The following is a 25816-nucleotide window of genomic DNA, read 5'->3' on the forward strand; positions in this document are numbered from 1 at the left end:
GCCCTCCAGTGCTTTTACTGAAATGTCCACAAAGTCCACCCAGGACTGGGTGCTTGTCTTTTGGGTGTCCCTAAACTTAAGCCTATACTGCTCTGGGGTTAGACCAAACTTTTTAGTCAAGCAACTCTTCATACTGGGGTATGAGTCTGCATCCTCCCCACTCATGGTTAGGAGCCTATCCCTCCCAGAGTTGGGAACTAACTCCCAAAGGAGTGAACCCCAGTACTGAGGCTTGACTTTCCTCATCTGGAGGGCCCTCTCAAAGGCCCCCAGCCACTTATCTATGTCATCCCCCTCCACATAGGCAGGAACCACCCCTTTGGGTAATCTGGGGGCAAAACCCCCACCCAGGGACACCTCAGTTTCTTGCTCGCTGCTTCCATCTTTTTTTTCTTTGCTTGCCCATTTTTTCTTTTCTAGGGCAAGCTTCTCTGCCTCCAAAGCTATGTAGGCTAGCTGGGCTTCCAGCTCTCTTTCCCTGATGGATGGGTTCTCTCCTCCTGAAAGGACCCTCTTCCTACCACTAGCTTTGGGTCTGCCCCTAGTGACTGTGTCCAGTGAGGACCGTTCCTCCTCTTCCTCACTTGGGGTCTGATGCCTTTCCTCCCCTGAGTGGTTAGAGTTAGCATCATCCTCTTTTGGTTCCTCCTCTGGAGCTTCCTCTGTCTCTACCTCTTGGGCCTCAGCCCATGCTGTCAGGGATTTAATCAGGATTTCCTTCCTGAGATTAGTGGTTGCAGGCAACCCCCTCTCAATACACAACCCCCTAAGCTGGACTACTGTCAGTGTGGGTAGGCTAGCCAGATCAAGCTCCATGGTTCCCTAGTTTTGTGTCAACAAAAACTTTTTGCAAAAATTGGAAACAAGAATTTAGAAAAATTACAAAAATTCAATAATTGAAATTAATCCAAATTAATTACAAAAAAAAAATTAAAATTAAAAATTAAAAACAATTTTTGCACTAGGACAATTTAAAGGATTTTTAATTTGTTTTATCTAAAACTGTAACGTGACATTGAACACAAGTACAGGATCCCGTCGCTGCTTCCAATTATGTTGGAAAATGGGTTATTGGTAGGGCAGGTAGGTACCTACACCTAGCAACAAGCCACAAACCTCCACAAAAGTACAGTTAGGTCTCAGTAAATTAATCCCAGCTCTACCCTTGGTAGCTTGGCATCGAGCGTCAAGGCTTAACTTAGGAGACAAAGTGTAAAGCATTCAAATATCACAAAACAGTAATTAAATAAAACACAGGAAACAGTTTAAAAATCCAAAACCAATTTATAAAAATAGCTTATATTTTTATCTTTAAAATGACACAAAAACGATTAAAATCGGTTCAGGGGAACCGGAGATATGAATTTTTAAAGTATTATTATTTTCTAGCGCATAGAAACAAAAAGCGCCAATCGGGTCATCTGGTTGCACCAGGACCGGGACAAGGTCAAACTTTCAGGCCGACCGCGATGGAGCCCTGCTCGGATACAGGTCGCGGGAAGCCTCGGTTAAAAAGTTACCTTCTGACTTAGTCTTTATTTTGAAGTTTTTCTTCACCGGGACGAACCTGCCAGTTGGATCCGACCTCCTGGAGCCCTTGTCCGGATACGCGAAGTCGGTTTCCTCGGTGGTGATTTCTACCTTCGGACTTAGTCGTTTTTTCGAGATGAAAATCCTTCGACCGGGGTAAACCTGGATCTTGATCCGACGTCCGTGGAGCCCTTCTCGGATACGATGGCTGGAAGGTCCCGGTCAACTTTTTACGTTCGGACTTAGTCTTTTTTTCGGATGTTTTTCTTGACCGGGACAAACCACGAAGACAGGCCGGGTCACGGTTGATGGCAAGCAGGCTAGAATTTCCGCGTCGAGTCGGTCACTTTATGGAGCTTTTTTCTAAAATTTCTCCAATCTTTTCCAAACTTCTGGGGCTTCACCCAGATGTTCTTTTAAGGTTCTTTTGGGGTCCACAGCTCACCCCAAGGGTCCAGAAGTTCTGTGATGGTCCTTGGGAAGTGCGGACTTCAACTCCCAGAGTGCACCTGGCGCAAACTCCTTTTTGGCCACTGGGCAGTGGTCAGCTGGTCACTTTTTCAGGAGTTGGTGCAGGGGACTCTGGTTGGCAATTTTTCACCTGTAGCAAACAGGGAGTCCCTCCTTGAACCAGTGGAAGCCAGGCAAAGTCCTTCTTGTGGTGAAGCCCAAGTGTGCAGCTGGTGCAGTCTTTCTGAGTGCAGGGTCCAGGTGCAGGCCAGGGGTCCAGCAGGGCAGTCCTTCTTCTCCTTGTAGTTCTTTCTTCTTGAAATTTGGTGGGGATCTGAGGCGTGGGTGCAGGTCTGCCAGTTTTATCCTTGCTCCTGGGTGAAAAGCAGGGGGGCCCTGGTCCTCCAATCAGGGACAGGGTCGTCCCCCTGTGATGACCACTTCCTGGGAAGTGTGGCAAAAATCCATCCCAGAAGGCAATAGTCTCTAAAAATCCAAAATGGATGAATCTGATTTTTGGAGGAGAGATCTGGCTGAGCCCACCCACTGGTGTGGCTAAAAATCATAAACACACCCCTCTCCTGCCCTCTCCTAATCTAATCAAGGGGGCACCTAGCTGTCTGGGGTTGCAGGATGTGGGGGTGTTGCTGGGTGCTCCAGATGTCCTTCTCTGCCTTTGAAGACCAGTTTGGCAGCCCTCCCCCTTCCTGCTTCCCCATCTGCTGAGGGGAGATTCTCTCCCCCAAGCACATTCCTTTGTGTAAAGCCAGGCCACTTCACACCTCATTAAAGTGGCCTGGCAGAAGCTGCTGCAGGCTGGCCAATCAGAGCACAGCAGCAAAAACAATGCAGAGCTGAAATTGGCAACTTTTTAGGTAAAGTCTAAACTTTTTACCTGCACTAGTTATATTAAATCCAACAACTGGAAGTTGTGGGATTTATTATAACAATCAATTTGATACCAAATTCTTGGTATGTAACATTTAAGGAGACTTTAAAATTTAAAATAAAGTCTGCCCATTCTAGCCTATGAAGGCCATTTACTTCAATGAGGGAAACACGAATTTGGCTGTTTTTACCTCACCAGGGCTTATAAATCTATTTTTATAAAGTCCCTGCTTATAGTTACATGGCACCCAGCCCTAGGGGCACATAGGGCACACCTTAGGGGTGACTTATATGTAAAAATAAGGTAGTTTAAAACTTTGGAAGTACCTTTAATTCCAAAGTCGAATTTGCATATAACTTTCATTTAAAAGCAGCCAGCAAGGCAGGCTTGCTTTTAAAATGACACTGGGCACCTCAGCAATGCACCTAGGTGTGCACCACCTATGCTGTGGTCCCTAAACCTACATGCCCTACCATATACTAGGGACTTATAGGTAGGTTAACTTAGCCAATTATAATTAGCCTAATTTGCATATCCATTTTACACAGAGCACTGGCCCTGGGACTGGTAAGCAGTACCCAGGGCACAGCCAAGAGTCAGTAACCACCAGTACCTATCCAGAAAGAGTGGGGGTGATCAGGCAAAAAAAAAGGACTTTCCTACACTGCCCCCCCCCCAGATGAAAGGTGATGGGTACTAACCTACACCCTGGTAGTCCTCATCAGCTAAGTGGAAAAACCTGGAAAGGCCATCTTCATTGGCATGAGCAGTCCCAGGTCTGTGCTCCACTGTGAAGTCCATCCCCTGTAGGGAAATGGACCACCTTAACAGTTTTGGGTTCTCCCCCCTCATCTGCATCAACCATCTGAGAGGTCTGTGGTCAGTTTGTACACGGAAGTGAGTGCCAAACAAGTAAGGCCTCAACTTCTTCAGGGACCAAACCACAGCAAAGGCCTCCCTCTCAATGGCACTCCATTTTTTCTCTCTGGGGAGTAGTCGCCTGCTGATGAAGGCAACTGGGTGATCATGGCCCTCTTCATTAACTTGTGCTAACACTGCCCCAATCCCTTCCTCTGAAGCATCTGTTTGCACTACAAATTCCTTGCTATAGTCAGGGGCCAGTAACACTGGTGCTGAACACATAGCCTGTTTTAGGGTGTCAAAAGCTTTCTGACACTCTGGGGTCCAAATGACCTTCTTGGGTTGTTTCTTGGAGGTAAGCTCAGTCAGAGGGGCCACTATGGTCCCAAAATTCTGAACAAACCTCCTGTAATACCCAGTCAGGCCAAGAAAGGCCCTGACCTGAGTCTGGGTTTTTGGAGCCTCCCAATCCAGGATAGTCTGGATCTTGGGCTGGAGAGGTTGTACATGGCCTCCACCAACAAGGTGGCCCAGGTACACAACAGAACTTTGCCCTATCTGGCACTTGCTTGCCTTGATAGTCAGGCCTGCTTGAAGCAGGGCCTGAAGCACTTCCTTCAGGTGGACCAGGTGGTCCCTCCAGGTGGAACTAAATACAGCTATATCATCCAGATAAGCTGCACTAAAAGATTCCAACCCAGATAGGACTCTATTCACCAACCGTTGGAAGGTGGCAGGAGCATTTTTCATCCCAAAGGGCATCACCTTGAACTGAAAGTGGCCCTCTGGTGTGGAAAATGCTGACCTCTCCTTAGCTCTTGGACTTAAGGCAATCTGCCAATATCCTGAGGTCAGATCAAATGTGCTCAGGAATTTGGCAGCCCCCAACCTGTCAATGAGCTCATCAGCTCTAGGTATGGGGTGAGCATCAGTCCTAGTGACTGCATTTAGACCTCTGTAGTCCACACAGAATCTTAATTCTTTCTTCCCACCTTGGGGATTAGCTTTGGGCACCAGTACCACTGGACTGGACCAAGGACTATCAGATGGCTCAATTACCTTCAGGTCCAACATCTTAGCCACTTCAGCTTTGATGTTGGCCTTGACCTGGTCAGACAGCCTGTACAGCTTGTTCTTGACAGGCAAGCTGTCACCAGTGTCAACATCATGGACACACCAATTGGTGAGTCCAGGGGTCAGGGAGAACAGACTAGCAAACTGTCCCAAGACTTGCTTACAGTCTTGTTGTTGCTGATCTGTCAGTTTGGGAGAGAGTACCACTCCCTCCACTGACCCATCTTTTTCCTTTGAGGACAGGAGGTCTGGCAGAGGTTCACCCTCCTCCTCCTTCCCTTCATCAGTGACCATCAGCATGGTCATGTCTGCCCTGTCCTGGTTGGGTTTCATCCTATTAACATGCAGGATCCTGTGAGGATTCCTGGGGGTGCCAAGGTCCACCAAGTAGGTGACCTCACCTTTTTTCTCTAGGATTGGATAGGGCCCAGTCCATTTGGCCTGTAGTGCCCGAGGAGCCATGGGCTCCAAAACCCACACCAGCTGTCCTGGGTAATACTCAGGCATGGTAGCCTTTTGATCATGCCAGAGCTTCATGAGCTCCTGACTGGCCTCCAGGTTCCTGCTTGCCTTCTTCATATACTCAGCCATGCGAGACCGCAGGCCTAGTACATAATCCAGCACATTCTCCTTGGCTTCCTTGAGAGGCTTTTCCCAAGACTCTCTCACCAAGCACAATGGGCCTCTTACAGGGTGCCCAAACAGTAACTCAAAGGGGCTGAATCCAACCCCCTTCTGTGGCACCTCCCTGTAGGCAAACAGCAGGCATGGGAGGAGGACATCCCATCTCCTCCTGAGTTTGTCAGACAAACCCATGATCATGCCCTTCAGGGTCTTATTGAATCTTTCCACCAGACCATTGGTCTGTGGATGGTAGGGTGTGCTGAACTTATAAGTAACACCACACTCCTCCCACATGGCTTTCAGATAGGCTAACATAAAGTGTGTGCCCCTATCTGAGACCACCTCCTTTGGGAATCCCACTCTGGTGAACACACCAAGTAGGGCCCTAGCCACTGTGGGTGCAGTGATTGTCCGGAGGGGTATTGCCTCAGGGTACCTGGTGGCATGGTCCACTACCACCACAATGTACCTGTTACCTGAAGCAGTTGGTGGGTCTAGGGGACCAACAATGTCAATCCCCACCCTCTCAAAGGGAGTCCCAACCACTGGCAGTGGAATTAAGGGAGCCTTTGGCTTGCCCCCTGTCTTGCCACTGGCTTGACAGGTGACACAGGAGCTGCAAAACTCCCTGACTTTTTCTGACATTTCAGGCCAAAAAAAATGGTTGACCAGCCTGTTCCAGGTCTTGGTCTGTCCCAAATGACCAGCTAAGGGGATATCATGGCTTAAGGTAAGGAGGAATTCTCTATACTTTTGGGGGACCACTACTCTCCTAGTAGCCCCTTCTTTGAGGGTCCTAGCCTCAGTGTAGAGAACTCCATCCTCCCAGTAAACCTTGTGGGTACCACTGGTATCCCCTTGTTCTTGCCTGGCAGCAGTCTGTCTCAGGCCCTCAAGAGTGGGACACTCTCTTTGTCCCTGGCACAAATCTTCTCTGGTGGGCCCACCTGCCCCTTGCAGTTCTGCCAAGTCAGGCAGAGTTTGCAGGGAAGGTGTCCCTCCCTCAGAGTTCAGATCCTCCCCCTCAGGGTTGGATTCTTCCTGACCCTCTGTACTTGTTGGGGCTGGTAAGCCAGACCCAGTGCCCTTTCTCTTCTTCTTGGAGGCTTGGCCCATTGTTCCAGGGTCCAAGTGTCCAGCATTTCCCTGTTGTGCTGCCTGTGACCTGGTCACAGCACACACCCATTCAGGGAGATCCAGCATCTTTGCATGGACCCTTCTCTCCACTTCTGACCATTCAGATGCTTCAAGATCATTTCCCAGCAGACACTCTACTGGGAGGGCAGGAGCTACAGCTACTTTTTTAGGGCCAGTCACACCTCCCCATTCCAGACTCACCATAGCCATGGGATGGAGTTTGGTTCTGGTATCTGCATAAGTCACCTGGTGGAAGACACCAGGTAAGACCTGCTCTGGAGAAACCAGCTTTTCTGCAACCATTGTCACACTGGCTCCTGTATCTCTCAGAGCTTCCACTTCAGTCCCATTGACTTTAGGCCTCTGCCTATACCTCTGCATGATGGGAGGTAAGGTGGCCGTAGTTGCAATGTCCACCCCACCCACGGATACTAAGGTGACTTCAGTGTACCCTGATTCCACCCCTGGGCCAACTTCCACCCCCAACCCTACACTAGCAATCCCCTGGGATTGCCCACCAGTGGGGGGCTTCTTGGTGCAGATAGCATCTCCTCTTTTATGTCCTGGCTGATAACAGTCAAAACACTTGCCGGCCTTAGCAAGCTCCTGAAACTTTCCTGCTTTAGCAGGATCAAAATTCTTTCCCTGATACCCTTTCCCTTTAAAAGTGAATTGGCTCGGGGCTCCCCCTCCCTGAGAAGTTTTTGGGGACTCTTGTGAGGACTCTTTGGGTTTTTTGTCATCTTTCCCCTGGTTCTTCCCCTGAGAAGAACCATGTCCTCCCTTTTTCTGATCACCCCCTGGGGGTCTCTGGTTAACCCTAGTTCTTAACCAGTCATCTGCTGCCTCCCCCAGCTCTCTGGGGTTGGTCAACCTAGAGTCTACTAGATACTGGCGGAGCCTCTCTTGGACACAATTAGTTAGAAGGTGCTCCCTCATAATCAGATTGTACAGCCCCTCAAAGGTACTTACCCTGTTGCCCTGTATCCAGCCCTCCAGTGCTTTTACTGAAATGTCCACAAAGTCCACCCAGGACTGGGTGCTTGTCTTTTGGGTGTCCCTAAACTTAAGCCTATACTGCTCTGGGGTTAGACCAAACTTTTTAGTCAAGCAACTCTTCATACTGGGGTATGAGTCTGCATCCTCCCCACTCATGGTTAGGAGCCTATCCCTCCCAGAGTTGGGAACTAACTCCCAAAGGAGTGAACCCCAGTACTGAGGCTTGACTTTCCTCATCTGGAGGGCCCTCTCAAAGGCCCCCAGCCACTTATCTATGTCATCCCCCTCCACATAGGCAGGAACCACCCCTTTGGGTAATCTGGGGGCAAAACCCCCACCCAGGGACACCTCAGTTTCTTGCTCGCTGCTTCCATCTTTTTTTTCTTTGCTTGCCCATTTTTTCTTTTCTAGGGCAAGCTTCTCTGCCTCCAAAGCTATGTAGGCTAGCTGGGCTTCCAGCTCTCTTTCCCTGATGGATGGGTTCTCTCCTCCTGAAAGGACCCTCTTCCTACCACTAGCTTTGGGTCTGCCCCTAGTGACTGTGTCCAGTGAGGACCGTTCCTCCTCTTCCTCACTTGGGGTCTGATGCCTTTCCTCCCCTGAGTGGTTAGAGTTAGCATCATCCTCTTTTGGTTCCTCCTCTGGAGCTTCCTCTGTCTCTACCTCTTGGGCCTCAGCCCATGCTGTCAGGGATTTAATCAGGATTTCCTTCCTGAGATTAGTGGTTGCAGGCAACCCCCTCTCAATACACAACCCCCTAAGCTGGACTACTGTCAGTGTGGGTAGGCTAGCCAGATCAAGCTCCATGGTTCCCTAGTTTTGTGTCAACAAAAACTTTTTGCAAAAATTGGAAACAAGAATTTAGAAAAATTACAAAAATTCAATAATTGAAATTAATCCAAATTAATTACAAAAAAAAAATTAAAATTAAAAATTAAAAACAATTTTTGCACTAGGACAATTTAAAGGATTTTTCATTTGTTTTATCTAAAACTGTAACGTGACATTGAACACAAGTACAGGATCCCGTCGCTGCTTCCAATTATGTTGGAAAATGGGTTATTGGTAGGGCAGGTAGGTACCTACACCTAGCAACAAGCCACAAACCTCCACAAAAGTACAGTTAGGTCTCAGTAAATTAATCCCAGCTCTACCCTTGGTAGCTTGGCATCGAGCGTCAAGGCTTAACTTAGGAGACAAAGTGTAAAGCATTCAAATATCACAAAACAGTAATTAAATAAAACACAGGAAACAGTTTAAAAATCCAAAACCAATTTATAAAAATAGCTTATATTTTTATCTTTAAAATGACACAAAAACGATTAAAATCGGTTCAGGGGAACCGGAGATATGAATTTTTAAAGTATTATTATTTTCTAGCGCATAGAAACAAAAAGCGCCAATCGGGTCATCTGGTTGCACCAGGACCGGGACAAGGTCAAACTTTCAGGCCGACCGCGATGGAGCCCTGCTCGGATACAGGTCGCGGGAAGCCTCGGTTAAAAAGTTACCTTCTGACTTAGTCTTTATTTTGAAGTTTTTCTTCACCGGGACGAACCTGCCAGTTGGATCCGACCTCCTGGAGCCCTTGTCCGGATACGCGAAGTCGGTTTCCTCGGTGGTGATTTCTACCTTCGGACTTAGTCGTTTTTTCGAGATGAAAATCCTTCGACCGGGGTAAACCTGGATCTTGATCCGACGTCCGTGGAGCCCTTCTCGGATACGATGGCTGGAAGGTCCCGGTCAACTTTTTACGTTCGGACTTAGTCTTTTTTTCGGATGTTTTTCTTGACCGGGACGAACCACGAAGTCAGGCCGGGTCGCGGTTGAGGCAAGCCGGCTAGAATTTCCGCGTCGAGTCGGTCACTTTATGGAGCTTTTTTCTAAAATTTCTCCAATCTTTTCCAAACTTCTGGGGCTTCACCCAGATGTTCTTTTAAGGTTCTTTTGGGGTCCACAGCTCACCCCAAGGGTCCAGAAGTTCTGTGATGGTCCTTGGGAAGTGCGGACTTCAACTCCCAGAGTGCACCTGGCGCAAACTCCTTTTTGGCCACTGGGCAGTGGTCAGCTGGTCACTTTTTCAGGAGTTGGTGCAGGGGACTCTGGTTAGCAATTTTTCACCTGTAGCAAACAGGGAGTCCCTCCTTGAACCAGTGGAAGCCAGGCAAAGTCCTTCTTGTGGTGAAGCCCAAGTGTGCAGCTGGTGCAGTCTTTCTGAGTGCAGGGTCCAGGTGCAGGCCAGGGGTCCAGCAGGGCAGTCCTTCTTCTCCTTGTAGTTCTTTCTTCTTGAAATTTGGTGGGGATCTGAGGCGTGGGTGCAGGTCTGCCAGTTTTATCCTTGCTCCTGGGTGAAAAGCAGGGGGGCCCTGGTCCTCCAATCAGGGACAGGGTCGTCCCCCTGTGATGACCACTTCCTGGGAAGTGTGGCAAAAATCCATCCCAGAAGGCAATAGTCTCTAAAAATCCAAAATGGATGAATCTGATTTTTGGAGGAGAGATCTGGCTGAGCCCACCCACTGGTGTGGCTAAAAATCATAAACACACCCCTCTCCTGCCCTCTCCTAATCTAATCAAGGGGGCACCTAGCTGTCTGGGGTTGCAGGATGTGGGGGTGTTGCTGGGTGCTCCAGATGTCCTTCTCTGCCTTTGAAGACCAGTTTGGCAGCCCTCCCCCTTCCTGCTTCCCCATCTGCTGAGGGGAGATTCTCTCCCCCAAGCACATTCCTTTGTGTAAAGCCAGGCCACTTCACACCTCATTAAAGTGGCCTGGCAGAAGCTGCTGCAGGCTGGCCAATCAGAGCACAGCAGCAAAAACAATGCAGAGCTGAAATTGGCAACTTTTTAGGTAAAGTCTAAACTTTTACCTGCACTAGTTATATTAAATCCAACAACTGGAAGTTGTGGGATTTATTATAACAATCAATTTGATACCAAATTCTTGGTATGTAACATTTAAGGAGACTTTAAAATTTAAAATAAAGTCTGCCCATTCTAACCTATGAAGGCCATTTACTTCAATGAGGGAAAAACGAATTTGGCTGTTTTTACCTCACCAGGGCTTATAAATCTATTTTTATAAAGTCCCTGCTTATAGTTACATGGCACCCAGCCCTAGGGGCACATAGGGCACACCTTAGGGGTGACTTATATGTAAAAATAAGGTAGTTTAAAACTTTGGAAGTACCTTTAATTCCAAAGTCGAATTTGCATATAACTTTAATTTAAAAGCAGCCAGCAAGGCAGGCTTGCTTTTAAAATGACACTGGGCACCTCAGCAATGCACCTAGGTGTGCACCACCTATGCTGTGGTCCCTAAACCTACATGCCCTACCATATACTAGGGACTTATAGGTAGGTTAACTTAGCCAATTATAATTAGCCTAATTTGCATATCCATTTTACACAGAGCACTGGCCCTGGGACTGGTAAGCAGTACCCAGGGCACAGCCAAGAGTCAGTAACCACCAGTACCTATCCAGAAAGAGTGGGGGTGATCAGGCAAAAAAAAAGGACTTTCCTACACTGGCCATTACGGATTTTGGAATCTAAGATTTGATTGACCTCATACTCTTCTGCAGAGCTAATCTGGATAGGAATTGGAGGGGAGTTTTGACGTAAATTTGGAGGACTGTTCTTTAACAAGGAGACATGGAAAACAGGATGTATCTTTAGATGAGCTGGCAACTAAAATTTAACTGCCACTGGATTGATCATCTTGTCAACTTTGAATGGGCCTATAAATCGTGGCTGAAATTTGCGATTTCCTTTGAGACGTAAATGACGAGTGGATAACCAAACTTTGTCTCCTTTCGAATCAATGGGGCTCTCTCTTCTTTTTCTATCAGCCTGAGTCTTATATGAGTTTTTTGCTTGAATGATGTTTTTTCTAGCCCTAACTAACGTGGTCTGCAAATCCCTCACCATCTCTTCTACTGCAGGCACTGAATCATCTTCTTTACCCAACATTACATTAGGATGTCTACCATGTTTCAGATAAAAGGGGGTGAACCCAGTGGTGGAATGATCAGCATTATTGTAAGCAAATTCAGCTGCCCACATCAACTCGGCCATTCCTTCTCTTTATTGAATAAATTGAGTCTTAAATACTGTTCTAACTCTTGATTCACTCTCTCTGTTTGCCCATCGGTTTCAGGATGGTAACTGGTAGAGTAACGAGAATCAATTCCTAATCTTTTACTAAAGGCCTTCCAAAAGCGAGAAACAAATCGGGACCCCCTGTCTGAAACTAGAATTTTTGGGATACCATGGGCTGTACTCATACTATGTGTTGTGTAAACAACTGTGCAACCTGTGGGGCTCGAGGGATTTCTTTCAAAGGAATGAAATACGTCATTTTAGTGAAAGTGTCTACAAAAACTAGGATAGTGTTAAAACCTTGGCTACTAGGGAGGTCCACTATAAGATCAATAGTAACAGTATGCCAGGCATGGGGTGCAGTGGGCAAAGGTCTTAACAGACCTTGTGAAGCTGTTCTATTTGATTTTCCTCTTTGACATTTGTCACAAGTTGACACATATTGTCTTATCTGAGTTTTCATTTTTGGCCACCCAAATTCTCGTGTATTAGATTTTGAGTCTTTTGAATTCCTTTGTGTCCAGCCAATTGATCGTCATGATAAGCCTGAAGAATTTGTTCTTGCAGCTCCACAGTCGGAACATACAGTACACCTTTAAAGTATGGCAAACCTTTTTTGATTTCTCTTCCTTGGCCTTCTTTGGACCACTTCAGCATTCCTTCGAATGTTAAGTTTTCTTGAATTTCTTTGGTTAAATTTTCATACAATATGGCAGATATGAACTTCTCTTGTGGGATAATCAATTCTTTTTCTGGAGGCTCTTTAACTGCACTGGTATCAATTCGAGATAGAGCATCTGCCTTCCCATTCACTTTTCCTGGTCTGAAAGTGATAACAAAATCAAAGTCTGCAAAATATAGGGACCAACGCAGTTGTCTAGCTGTTAGAGTTCGAGCTGATTTTAAAAACTGTAAATGTCGGTGGTCCGTGTAAACGGTCACTTTATGCTTAGCTCCCAAAATGTAATGCCTCCACTCAAACTTCACTCCTTTCTTCAACAATTGAGTAATGGGTGTAACTGTTTGAGAAAAATTGGATATGAATCTTCGATAAAAATTAGCGAACCCCAAGAAACTCTGGATCTCTTTGACATTGCAAGGAGAAGGCCAATGTTGCACTGTCTTTATCTTGGCAGGATCCATACTAACTCCTTCTGGTGACAAAATGAATCCTAAGAACTCAACTTGTTCCACATGAAATGCACACTTCTCCAATTTTACATAGAGATGGTTTTCTTGCAACCTTGTGAGGATGGATCGAACATGGGAAATGTGCTCCTGTAGATTGTCGGAAAAGATTTAAATGTCATCTATATAAACCACGGCAATCCGGTCGAGGAATTCTCGTAATATATCATTAACGAAATGCTGGAAGGCAGCGGGAGCATTGCATAACCAATAAGGCATCACTTGATATTCAAATAATCCGTATCGAGTCCGAAAAGCGGTTTTCCATTCATCCCCTGAAGCCACTCGAATCAAATGATATGCTCCTCGCAGGTCCAATTTGGTGTAGATTCTAGCATTCTTTACTTGATCTAAAAAAACTGACACTAAAGGCAGTGGGTATCGATTCTTGATGGTAACCTGATTGAGGGCTCGATAATCAATGCAAGTTCGAAGACTCCCATCCTTCTTTGGTATGAAAAATAGTGGGGATGACACTGGAGATTCAGAAGGACGGATAAAACCATTAGCAAGATATTGATCCAAATGCTCCTTTAAATGTTGATTCTCTGCTTCGGTCAATGCGTATATTTTGCTACATGGCAATATTGCACCTGGCTCCAGTTCAATTTTGAAGTCGTAAGGTCGATGTGGTGGCAATTTCTCAGCCTCCTTTTCATCAAAAACGGCGACTAAATCCTCATATTCTTTTGGGATTTCTGCTGTCTTTAGTGCACAGATCATTGAAGAGTGTGATGATAAACAGGCCGCTTGGGACTTGGTGGACACTTCCACTCCATCACGAAAGCAATTCTCTTTGCAGTAAGAGGAATTCATCTTGATCGTTCTTTTGCTCCAATCAATTTGTGGATTATGTTCTGTAAGCCAGGGCAGACCCAAAATGAGTTGAAATTGTGGAGCATCTATCAAATTAAAGATTATCTGCTCCTGATGTCCACCAAAACCTTGCATCTGAATTGGTTCGGTCTCATGGGAAATGGGTCCTGAAGAAAGATTGGTTCCATCCACAGCTCTTACTACTTCCAAAGTAGATGTCTTGATAAATCGAATACCCATTTTACGAGCGTATTTGATATCACAGAAGTTGCTCGTAGCTCCAGAGCCTATCATAACTGAGATCCCTTGAATTTCCTTCTCAAGGGTCTTAACTGATACTGTTTGTACCAAATGTGGCGCTGCGGTTTGTAAGGTATTCGCCACTCGTTGATCTAAAGGAGTTGTCTTGGGTTCTGCTTTCATCAGGGCAACTCACTCTAGTGATGAAGCTGGCCTTTTCCCGACTGAGGAGCTTTGGGTTTCTTGGGACAGTTTTTAACAAAATGCCCAGATGCACCGCAATATAAACATAGTTGATTCACTCTTCTTTTCTCTTTTTCATCCTTAGATAAAGGACCTCGGATGGAACCAATTTGCATTGGTTCGTCTATCGTTATCCCTTCTCCGGCTCTCGTATGATAATTTCCTACACGATCAATTCTCAGGGGAAATGGTCGATATTCTCTTCTCTTTTCTGCTCTTCGTTCAGTTAAACGGTGGTCAATCTGTAACACAAGATCAATTAACTCCGAAATTTCGGTGGGTCTATTTGGAACTTGTGCTATGGCATCTTTCAATTCATCTCTCAGTCCACGATAAAATATGGCGGCTCTGTTTGACTCCGGCCAGGCAGTCTCTACAATGAGTTTATTGAAATGAGCCAGATAGGCTACTAGATCTTTATTACCTTGCCTGATTTCCAGTAGTTCATTGTCAGTGGCTTGAACTGCAGTTCGCCGATCAAATATTCTTAAGAACTCTTCCTTGAAATTTTGGAAATTATATAAAACAGGATCATTTCTGGAAATTATTGGCATGGACCATGCGGCCGCATCTCCTGTCAGATAAGACAATATAAATGCCACTTAGGACTGGTCTTCGGAAAAAACGACTGGTCTACATAAAAAATGCAATGAGCATTGGGTCAGAAAAATCTGCGCCTTATTTGGATCCCCACCGAAGCGCTCGGGTTGAGCCAAAGGAATAATAGGGGAAACCGCATGAATTACTTGAGTGGATATACCTGCAGACTGTGAAGGGCTAGGGATTTGTGAAAACACAGATTCATTTGATTTAGCGGTGTTCCCTAACTCATTTATTCGCTGTTTTATTTGGACTGTTTCTTCTATGGTGTTATTTAATTGTTTCTGTAACCCTTTCAAAACGGTGGCTAATGCTTTTATATCAATTCCTTCTGCCATTCTGCTCAGGAGGAAATCTGTTTTTTTTCCCCTAAAATTAGGGTGATGGCACTTCAATCTGTCAGGATACTTCAATTCGATTTCCTCAGAAGCAGAAGATAACTCCTCAGTCCCGACCCGAGCTACTCACAACAAATATTAATCCTTCGTGCTGAGTACCCCGGAAGGGGAAAGGGGAATGGGATGGTAGAGAAACTGCCACAGAGATGATGTACGCCAGTACTCAGTCTGCCTCTTCACATCTAAGATTGGATATAGCACCTGTAAGAGTCACAGTCGCAATTACTAGGGACATACAACATTAGTTTTTCACTTTCTACTCTCAACACTTAATTCTCTTTAATTCTATTATTTCTTCACTCACCCTGAGTTCTCTGTAGCCTTGCTTCTCTCTATAAATTATAGCTCTTCTTAAAAAAATGCTTATTACTGATTCTGGAAGAACTTCTCAACCTTTGTTAGAGATTGGTTTTATGTTGCTATATATATATATATATATATAGTTGGTGATAATGCGTTCTTCAAAACAGCTGATGTTATTTAATTTCTCCTGTCTTATTGTGACTTCTGTCAATACTTGTATTTGTAAATGCTTGTTTATTAAAGTTCGTTTCTCCTTTCTTACTTCGACATTTGTTGATAACTTGTATTTGTAAATGCTTGTTTATTACAGTTAGTTTCTCCTTCCTTACTTCGACATCTGTCGATAACTTGTAGTTGTAAATGCTTGTTTATTTAAGTTTGTTTCTCTTTTAAACTCTATTTTGGTTTATTACCATTGAATTTGTAAATGCTTATTTGTTAACAGTTTGTTTCTCCTTTAAACTTGGCCTTTGTTTATAACCTTGACATTTGTAGATACTTGCTCTTTTAAAGTTCGTTTTTTCTTTGACTTTAATATCTTAAACAAGAACCTTATAAAGATAAGGTTAATTCATACATTAACTCTGTAGCCTTGCCGACTTCCACGGGAACGGTCTACTATCAAACTCTTCGAATAAACCTTGACAATATTTATTAGTTTTCTGTAATATAATCTTCAAATGTAATTTTACCTCACAGGAGTTTCTGTTCTGAAGCGCGCTCTCTCTCCACACAGCTGATTCTTGTCAGACCTCAGTTGAAGTGCAAGGCTTCCAGCTGGAGAGCTCGTAAGACTAGAACTGTAACTAACCTTCAGGACTCACAGCAGCCATCTTGGATCTTCTCTTCTTGATTCTTCCTTTGAAATAAGCGCAAGATTACTCTGCAAACCTTCTTCCAGTTTGGGCTTTGCTGTCTCCACTGAGGATATCTCTTTGCTTTTCTCATGCACTTCTTTGATTTGACTTGGCAAGTTTGTGTGGTCATGACACAGTGTCTGGTTGTTAAACCATTTGCTGTCCCTGAAGCTTCAAAACAGGAGGCAAGCTCAGTCCAACCCCTTACAGATACCTCTCAAGAGGGAAGTCCAGTCTTTGTCCCCTTTCACAGGCAGAAGCAGCAACTGCAGGATAGCCCAACAAAACACAGTCACTGGCAGGGGAAGCACTTCTCAGCTCTTCAGCTCTTCTGCTCTTCTCCTGGCAGAGGGTCCTCTTGAATCCTTGAAGTAATCTAAATTGTGGGATTTTGGGTCCAATACTTATATCCCTTTCTGCCTTTGAAGTTGCCCAACTTCAAAGAAAAGTCTCTGGGGGTCATTACAACATTGGCGGTAAATGCCGCTTACTGCCGTGCAGAAGACCGCCAACACACCGCCGCAGAATTCCGCCACAGTTATTACGACCCACAGCTCGGAATCCGCCAAAATCCAGACACCCACACAAGCCCGCCACACCAAAGGTCAGTGATAACCTGGCGATAACAAAACCTCCACGGTCACGCCAGCAGGAATACGCCCACGCTAGCACGGCCCACTAATCCACGCGATGGTCTTTCAACTGCGGTATTCCATTGGCTGTACACACCGCAGCGCTCAAAATACACACACATTTACAAAACACAACCACATTGGACAATTCCAAATACACACACCTGATACACATACACACACCACTCCCACACACTCAATACAATATATAACACACACCCACATCACCAACAAACCCTTACTACCAGAAATTTAGACGAAGGCCAGAGAGACAGCACAGCAAAGACAACCCCACCATACAAAGGCACACAACACCATCACCCATTCACACATACACATTCACGCACAAAACACCACACACCCATAAACATCGCCCCACACATCACAACACACACCACCCCACACATCACCCACACCACCCCATGGCACCACAAAGACACCCCAGGTTTTCTGAGGAGGAGCTCAGGGTCATGGTGGAGGAAATCATCCGGGTAGAGCCACAGCTATTCGGATCACAGGTGCAGCACACCACCATAGCTAGGAAGATGGAGCTATGGTGCAGAATTGTGGACAGGGTCAACGCAGTGGGACAGCACCCAAGAACTAGGGATGACATCAGGAAGAGGTGGAACGACCTACGGGGGAAGGTACGTTCCGTGCATTCCGTACGTTCCGTGGTCTCAAGACACCACATCGCGGTTCAGAGGACTGGCGGCGGACCCTCACCTCCTCCCCCACAACTAACAACATGGGAGGAGCAGGTCTTGGCTATACTGTATCCTGAGGGCCTCGCAGGAGTAGCTGGAGGAATGGACTCTGGTAAGTCAAAGCTTTAACTACTTCATCCCCCACCCTACCTGCATGCTATCACATACCCCCACCCTCGGCCTCACTCCCATCACTCCAACTCCTCACATATGTCCCACTAGCACAACCCACCCATCCCAACACCAAGCCCTGCCTGCAACACCAAAGCATGGACACCCATCACCAATGCATGGCCACTGCACATACCCACACACACCCCTAAACAATTATCACACAAGGTCCTACACAAGAATGCAAGCACTGGGGTACAGGGTCACCCACCCATTGCACACCATGGCACACACAGATGCAATAATTATGCCTTTACACCCCTACCCAACATCACCGGACAGGAGGTTCCAGACATGTCCACTCCCCCCCACAGAAGAGGCCCACAGTGATGACAGCAGCTCTCTCCAGCTGGATCTAGATGACCAGCCCGGCCCATCTGGAACCTCGGGACAGTCGGTTCCCCTCACACTGGCACAAGCCACAACAGAGTCTCCCCCCTCTGGAAACACCAGCACAGCACCCACCCAGCGGGCCCATCTCTCTGTCCCCAGGACACGTCAAGCAGCAGTGTGTCCACCACTATAGGGAACCCAGGTTAACCCACCACCCCAACAACAGCAGGGACCTGGGGGCATTGGCAGTGGGCACACGGTTCAGAGGACAGAGGCCCAGGAACGCAGGTGAACTGGGAGGGCTGCTGTGCGACAGGGGGAGGACAGGCCCAGGGAACTCACTCTCCACGAGGCCCTCTCCAACATCATGGGAGCCTACCACCATTCCCAGGAGACAATGGCAACGGTACTGGCCAAGTTTCAGGAGACCCAGCGGCTGCAGGAGGAACAGTATTTGGGGTTCAGGGAGGAACTCAAAACCATCAATACCACCCTGGGCACCATTGTAGGGGTGCTGAAGGAACTCGTGAACACCAGGAGGGACACTGTGGCACAAGAAGGGGCCCCTGACACTAGCCTGGGTGATGAACTGCCCACCACCTCCGTCGGCGCTAGTGGACAGGAGGCACCGCCACAGGACCACAACACCAGCACCCCACCCCTTGCAGATGGAGAACCACCCCGCAAGTGGTCCCTGAGATCCAGGACAAAGACAGAGAACAACGCCAAGACCCCTGCCAAGAAATGAGACCACCCTGATTTTCATCCTTTTGTCACCCTGTCCATCCATCAACTGCCCCAGCTCCACTTCCTATGCCCCTTTGGACAATGCACCTGTGAGACTAATAAACTGGACTCTGCCATGGACATTCCTCCACCATCACCCCTGACCATTTTACAACCCCCTCCACTATTTAGCACTTAAATAAACACCCTTAAATCACAAAACTATCTGGAGTCAGTCTGTGCTTTCGGAAATGTGTATTTGCAATAACTGAGGAAAAATGCAATATCCATTGTATTGTCAACATACCTATGTCACACAGCTCTAGTTCACGAGGAAACAAAGCAGATGTCACACAGTGGGACCCACATCTGTGAAATCGAAAGGGAAAGTGACAACTCAGGGTCCATACACTGGGTGAAAGTGACAGACAGATGAGAAGTAGAACAAGTGTATCAGGTGTAGCAGGAAGAGATGTCTTCTTACCTGTGTCTCACTGGAAGTATTGATGAATCACCGTGTTTCTGTTGTCGATATCCTCTTCTTCTGCTTCCTTGTCTTCACTGTCCACAGGCTCCACAGCTCCCACAAGACCTCCATCTGGACCATCCTCCTGCAAAAAAGGCACCTGTCATCGCAAAGCCAAGTTGTGAAGCATACAGCAGGCCACGATGATCTGGCACACCTTCTTTGGTGAGTAGAATAGGGAACCACCTGTCATTTGGAGGTACCTGAACGTGGCCTTCAGGAGGCCGAAGGTCCTCTCTATAACCCTCCTAGTTCGCCCATGGGCCTCATTGTAGCGTTCCTCTGCCCTTGTCCTGGGATTTCTCACTGGGGTCAGTAGCCATGACAGGTTGGGATACCCAGAGTTACCTGCAAATGTCGAGGGACAACTGTTAGACACACACTAACCCTTAGGGACAACCCCAGCCCCAGACACCTAGTCACACTGTAAAGGGTCCATGTCCTCACCTAATAGCCACACACAGTGCCTCTGGAGTTGCCCCATCACATAAGGGATGCTGCTATTCTTCAGAATGTAAGCGTCATGCACTGAGCCAGGAAACTTGGCATTCACATGGGAGATGTACTGGTCGGCCAAACACACCATCTGCACATTCATAGAATGGTAACTCTTCCGGTTTCTGTACACCTGTTCACTCCTGCGGGGGGACCAAGGCCACATGTGTCCCATCAATGGCACCAATGATGTTGGGGATATGTCCCAGGGCATAGAAGTCACCTTTCACTGTAGGCAAATCCTCCACCTGAGGGAAAACGGTTGTAGCTGCACATGTGTTTCAGCAGGGCAGACAACACTCTGGACAACACGTTGGAGAACATAGGCTGGGACATCCCTGATGCTATGGCCACTGTCATCTGCAAAGACCCACTTGCCAGGAAATTGAGTGCTGACAGTACCTACACTAGATGGGGATACCTGTGGGATGGCGGATAGCTGACATTAGGTCCAGCTCCATCTGGGCACACAGTTCCTGGATTGTGGCACGGTCCAGTCTGTAGGTGACAATTACATGTCGCTCTTCCATTGTCGACAGGTCCACCAGCGGTCTGTACACTGGAGGATGCCACCATCTCCTCACCTGCCCCAGCGGACGTGCTCTATGGAGAAGAACAGCGAGCAGAGAGTCAGCCAACACTGAGGTACGAAAACACAACTTTATTACACACATTTTTCAATCCGCTATCTCCCTGTCTTAATGTGTATGCAAAGCCTAGATATGTGTGACGCATTTAAAAATAATGCCATGTGGCCCCCTGAAATGGCGGCTGCCTGACCTGTAATGTGGGACAAGGGGATATGAGGTAACTGCGCTGGCGTTCTACACCGTCGCTGTAGGCGGTCGAAGACCGCGGCGCAATCCTGCATTGGTTAACATTGGACCCTATGGGTTCAAGGAGCCAATGACAATTTACGCCAGCGGTGACGGTACGCACCGCCAAGGACGTGACTGCCATTTTCTATCTGTTCACCCACTTGATACCTGATCTTCGACAGGAGAGGACCTACACTGCAAGTGCTGCTGTGACCTCAATCTGGAAGAGACAATGGCTCATGTGTCTGGGGAAATGGCCCCTGCCTTCACCACGGAGGAGTTGGAGAAACTAGTGGATGGGGTCCTCCCCCAGTGCACACTACTCTACGGTCCTCCAGACAAACAGGTAAGTACACTGTGAGCATGCTGTATGGGCAATGCCTGTGTGGAGTGGTGTGGATGGAAGATGGGGGGGGGGAGAATAAGGCGTGCATGAAATGACGGTGAGTGCATGTGTGTCATGGCAAGGGTAGGAACGTGGGCCAATGACTGTGACGGTCCGGACTGTTATATGTTCTCCTTTTCCCCTGTACTATTCCTGTAGGTCAGCGCCCACCAGAAGAAGGATATTTGGCGTGCCATCACCTAAGAAGTACGGAACCTGGGGGTCCACCACAGACGGAGCACCCTCTGCCGGAAAAGATGAGAGGACATTCGCCACTGGAGCAAGAAGACGACAGAGGCCCAGCTGGGGATAGCCTCCCAACATGGGAGGGATGCCCGTCGCACCATGACCCCCCTGATGTTCCGGGTCCTGGCAGTGGCGTATCCAGAGTTGGATGGGCACTTGAGAGCATCACAGCAGCCAAAAGGGGGTGAGTACACTCTCATTCAGCTGAATCAGCGCGCATTACGAGGTGTCTGGGTGGGGGATGTGGGCTGTGGGTTCCCCTAGGCCAGGGCGAGTTTAGTAGGCAAGGTCCCTTCGTAAGGCAGGCCATGTGGCACCCTACCCCACCAGTGTTCAGAGCCAACTACACCTAGTCAGGCTCGTGTGACTTCTATGTGTGCAGCAATCGGGCATAGGCCTTGTACCCCATGTCCCTGTGATTAATTAGGGAACTCTAAGTGCACGGCGTAGTGCAGAGGTCTTCTGTGTCTGTAGTGTCCGCCAACAGTAGCGGTATTGCATGCATTCAACATCTCTTTCTTCTGTCTTTCCCCCGCCCTTTTTTGGTCTCCCTGTTCTTGTGTGCAATAGCATCATCAGGCGGAGGAGCAGTGGCACCGGAGCAGGAGGGAGCTGCATCCCACAAGGGCCTTTGAGGGCGTGACAAAGGAGTCTGAGGCCACCAATGGGACGGAGGGCGAGGGGAGCTCCATGGCGGGGACAGGAGATGAGACCAGCGACATGGACTCTATCTCTAATGGGAGCTCCCTTGCGGTGGCGGGCCCCTCTGTGCCCCCTGCATCTACAGGTACAGCTGCCACCTCCCTACCAGCACCGCCCTCCCAGCAGCCCCTCAGCATGTGCCCTGTGGCCGCTCACCCAGGAGGGTGGGCATCTCCTTCTCCCCAGGCACCTCAGCCCCTGCCCCTGTCAGCCCTACTGCCCTCAGTGAGGAGGCCATTGACCTCCTCAGATCCCTCACTGTTGGGCAGTCTACCATTCTGAATGCCATCCAGGGTGTAGAGAGGTAGTTGCAACAGACAAATGCATACCTGGAGGGCATTCATTCTGGTCAGGCAGCCCAACAGCGACTCTGGCCTCAGCACTGATGGCAGCCATTGTCCCTGTGTCCAGCCTACCCCGTCCAACTTCCTCCACCCATACCCAAACCCCTGTACCTCAGCCTATCCCAAGCACACCATCAGACCAGCATGCACACACCTCAACACACAAGGGAAGCTCTGGCAAACATAAGCTCCACACATCCCACAGGCACTCACACAAGCATCATACCCAGGCACACATACCAACAGCCACTGCCTCCACTGTGTGCCCCTCCTCCTCGTCTCCCTCCTCCCTCCCTGTCATGTCTCCACTCACACCTGCATTCACTACATCTCCATCCACTACGTCCATCACCAGCACACCCATCACCACACACCGCTCACGTGCACTCACCACCCCGACTACCATTCACACATCCCCTGTGTCCTCTCCCAGTGTGCCTGTGAGCCCACCTCCCAAGGTACACAAACGCAGTCACACACCCACCCAACAACCATCCACCTCACGACAGCCTTCAGCCTCCAGCCCATGCACCTTCACCCAAAGTCAGCAAACATACACCTCCTACAACCACTACCTCTTCCTCCACTCCCAAACCCCATCCATCTACCCGTCTCAGTGTGTCTAAAAAAACTTTTCCTGTCCAACCTTGACCTCTTCCCCTCACCTCCCCCACCCCTTCAGTCCCCTCGGGCACGTCTTTCTAGGTCCCAACCCAGCACCTCAGCCACCACATCAGTGGGAACAGTGGTGCCAGCAGTAACCGGCTTCTGGAGTGCGCCAAGCAGCAGGGCAGCCAGTGTGCCAAGGAGCCAGACCATGGACAGTCCCCCACCTCAGAAGCATAAGTTGGCCACTGCCCGGAGGGAGAAGGGCAAAACACCTGCCACCAAGGGTTCTCCCAGGACTACAGTTGGGAGTGGGAAGACAGCTGCACCAACATCCAAGGTGGGGAAGGGGCACAAAAATAAAGGGAAGTCGCCGCCAACATGCACGGCGGGCAAGACTGCCACCAGCACCGCTGCCAAGGTCACCGCCACCAGCACTGCTGCCCAGGACACCGCCGTCACCAGAACCGCTGCCCCGGACACCACCGCCAGCAGCACCGCTGCCCAGGACACTGTCGCCACCAGCACCACTGCAAAGGACACCGCCGCCACCAGCACCGCTGCCAAGGACACCGCCGCCACCAGCACCGCTGCCAAGGACACCGCCGCCAGCAGCACCACTGCCAAGGACACAGCCGCCACCAGCACCGCTGCCCAGGGCACCGCTGCCAGCAGCACGCTTACTGAGCCACCCACCAGCACCGCAGGCCAATGAGTGCCGCAAGCACTGCCGCTACTGAGGCCGCCACGAGCAGGATGAAGCACTCTGGGCACAAAGCCCCCTCCAGAACCAGTGGAGAAAGGCATCCACTACCTCTGACCTTGTCCGGATGAAGCACTTTGGGCACAAAGCCCTCTCCAGAACCAGTAGAGACTGTTATCCACTTGTGAGACTGTGGCTTTGCACTCCCCAGGATAGAGCAGTGGGCAAACCACCCACTGGAGAGACTTGAGAGACTGTGGCTTTGCACTCCCCAGGATAAAGCAGTGGGCAAACCACCCACTGGAGAGACTTGAGAGACTGTGGCTTTACACTCCCCAGGATACATCAGTGGGCATGGAGCCCCCTCGTGGATCTGGCGTCGTGCACTCATCCGGCTGAGGTGCCCCCCCTTCTCTTCCCCCTGAGGTGCCTGTTGTATTTCTATCTGATGCCCCTGCAGTGTTCTCTCAATTTTGATCGGCCATGCATTTTGGGCCCAGTGGTCCACGGACTATAAATGGTGCAGTACCTGGACTTGTATTCTTGGTGTATATATTTGTTAATAGTGTATATATATTTTTGAGTACTGGATTTTAATTGATTACAATCGTTACAATCATTTCCGTTTGCCTTTGCATTCTTCCTGGGGGGTTGGGAGGTGTAACTGTAATGTATCAACATGTATTAGTGTGTGTGTTGTAGTGGGTGAGGGTGGGGGTGTTGCGTGTTGCGTGTGTGTGTCACTCTCTTCCCTCCCCTGTGTCATATGTGCAGTACTCACCGTGGTCTTTGCCGCCGGAGTTTGTGCTCCTGGTAGAGGAGCAGGAAGACAAAGGCAGGTAGAATATGGAGTTCTCGCTCCATGGCGTCCTGGTTCCTCGTGGGGTGTGTAGAGGTGAGCGTTTTCACTTCCAAGTCCTGTTTCCTCCATGTTTTTGTTTGCAGTGAATCCGCCCCGGAAAAGGTGGCGGATTGGCCTGTTGTAATACTGTGGGCGGTACATTGTCTTCCGCCTGTCTGTTGGTGGTTACCTTCGCGGTGTTTGTACCTCTGTGGCGGTCGGAGTGTTAAAGTGGCTGTCTATGTTGGCGGTTTCCACCATGGTCGTGATTCAATTTTTTTTTCCGCCCGCCCATTGGCAGTTTTACCGCCGCTTTAACACCGGCCGCCAGGGTTGTAATGAGGGCCTCTGTTGTTTACAGGATCCTGCCTTGCCCAGGCCTGGCTCCAGACACACACCAGGGGGTTGGAGACTGCTTTGTGTGAGGGTAGGCAATCCCTTTCAGGTGTAAGTGACCACTCCTCCCTCCAACCTAGCCCAGATGGCCCATCAGGATATGCAGGTTACACCCCAGCACCCTTTGTGTCACTGTCTAGTGGATATGCACAAACATCCCAACTGTCAGTCTGACCCAGACAAGTATCCACAAACAGGCAGAGTCACAGAATTGTTTAAGCAAGAAAATAACTACTTTCTAAAAGGGACATTTTCAAACTAACAATCTAAAAACCAACTTCACTTAAAGATTTATTTAAAATTGTGAGCTCAGAGACCCCAAACTCTACATTCCTATCTACTTTGAAAGGGAAACCACACTTTGAGGATAGTTAAAGGTAGCCCCATGTTAACCTTTAAGAGAGATAGGCCATGCAACAGTGAAAACTGAATTCCGCAGTATTTCACTGTTAGGCTATATATAAACACACCAGAACATGTCCTACCTTTAACATACACTGCACCCTGCCCATGAGGATACCTAGGGCATACCTTAAGGGTGCCTTACATGCTTAAAAACGGAAGGCTTGGGCCTGGCAAGCGTGTACACTTGTCATGTCGAATTGGCAGTTTAAAAACTGCACACACAGACACTGCAGTGGCATGTCTGAGACATGTTTACAGGGCTACTAATGTGGTTGCCACAATCAGTGCTGCAGGCCTACTAGTAGCATTTGAGTTACAGGCCCTAGGCACCTCTAGTGCACTTTACTAGGGACGTACTGGTAAATTAAAGATGCCAAATATGGAAAAGCCAAGAACACATACAATTTCACATAGGAAGCATTTGCACTTTAGCACTGGTCAGCAGGGGTAAAGTGCCCAGAGTAACAAACATAGCA

The sequence above is a fragment of the Pleurodeles waltl genome, chromosome 7, assembly GCF_031143425.1.
Source record: "Pleurodeles waltl isolate 20211129_DDA chromosome 7, aPleWal1.hap1.20221129, whole genome shotgun sequence".
NCBI classification, from domain to species: domain Eukaryota; kingdom Metazoa; phylum Chordata; class Amphibia; order Caudata; family Salamandridae; genus Pleurodeles; species Pleurodeles waltl.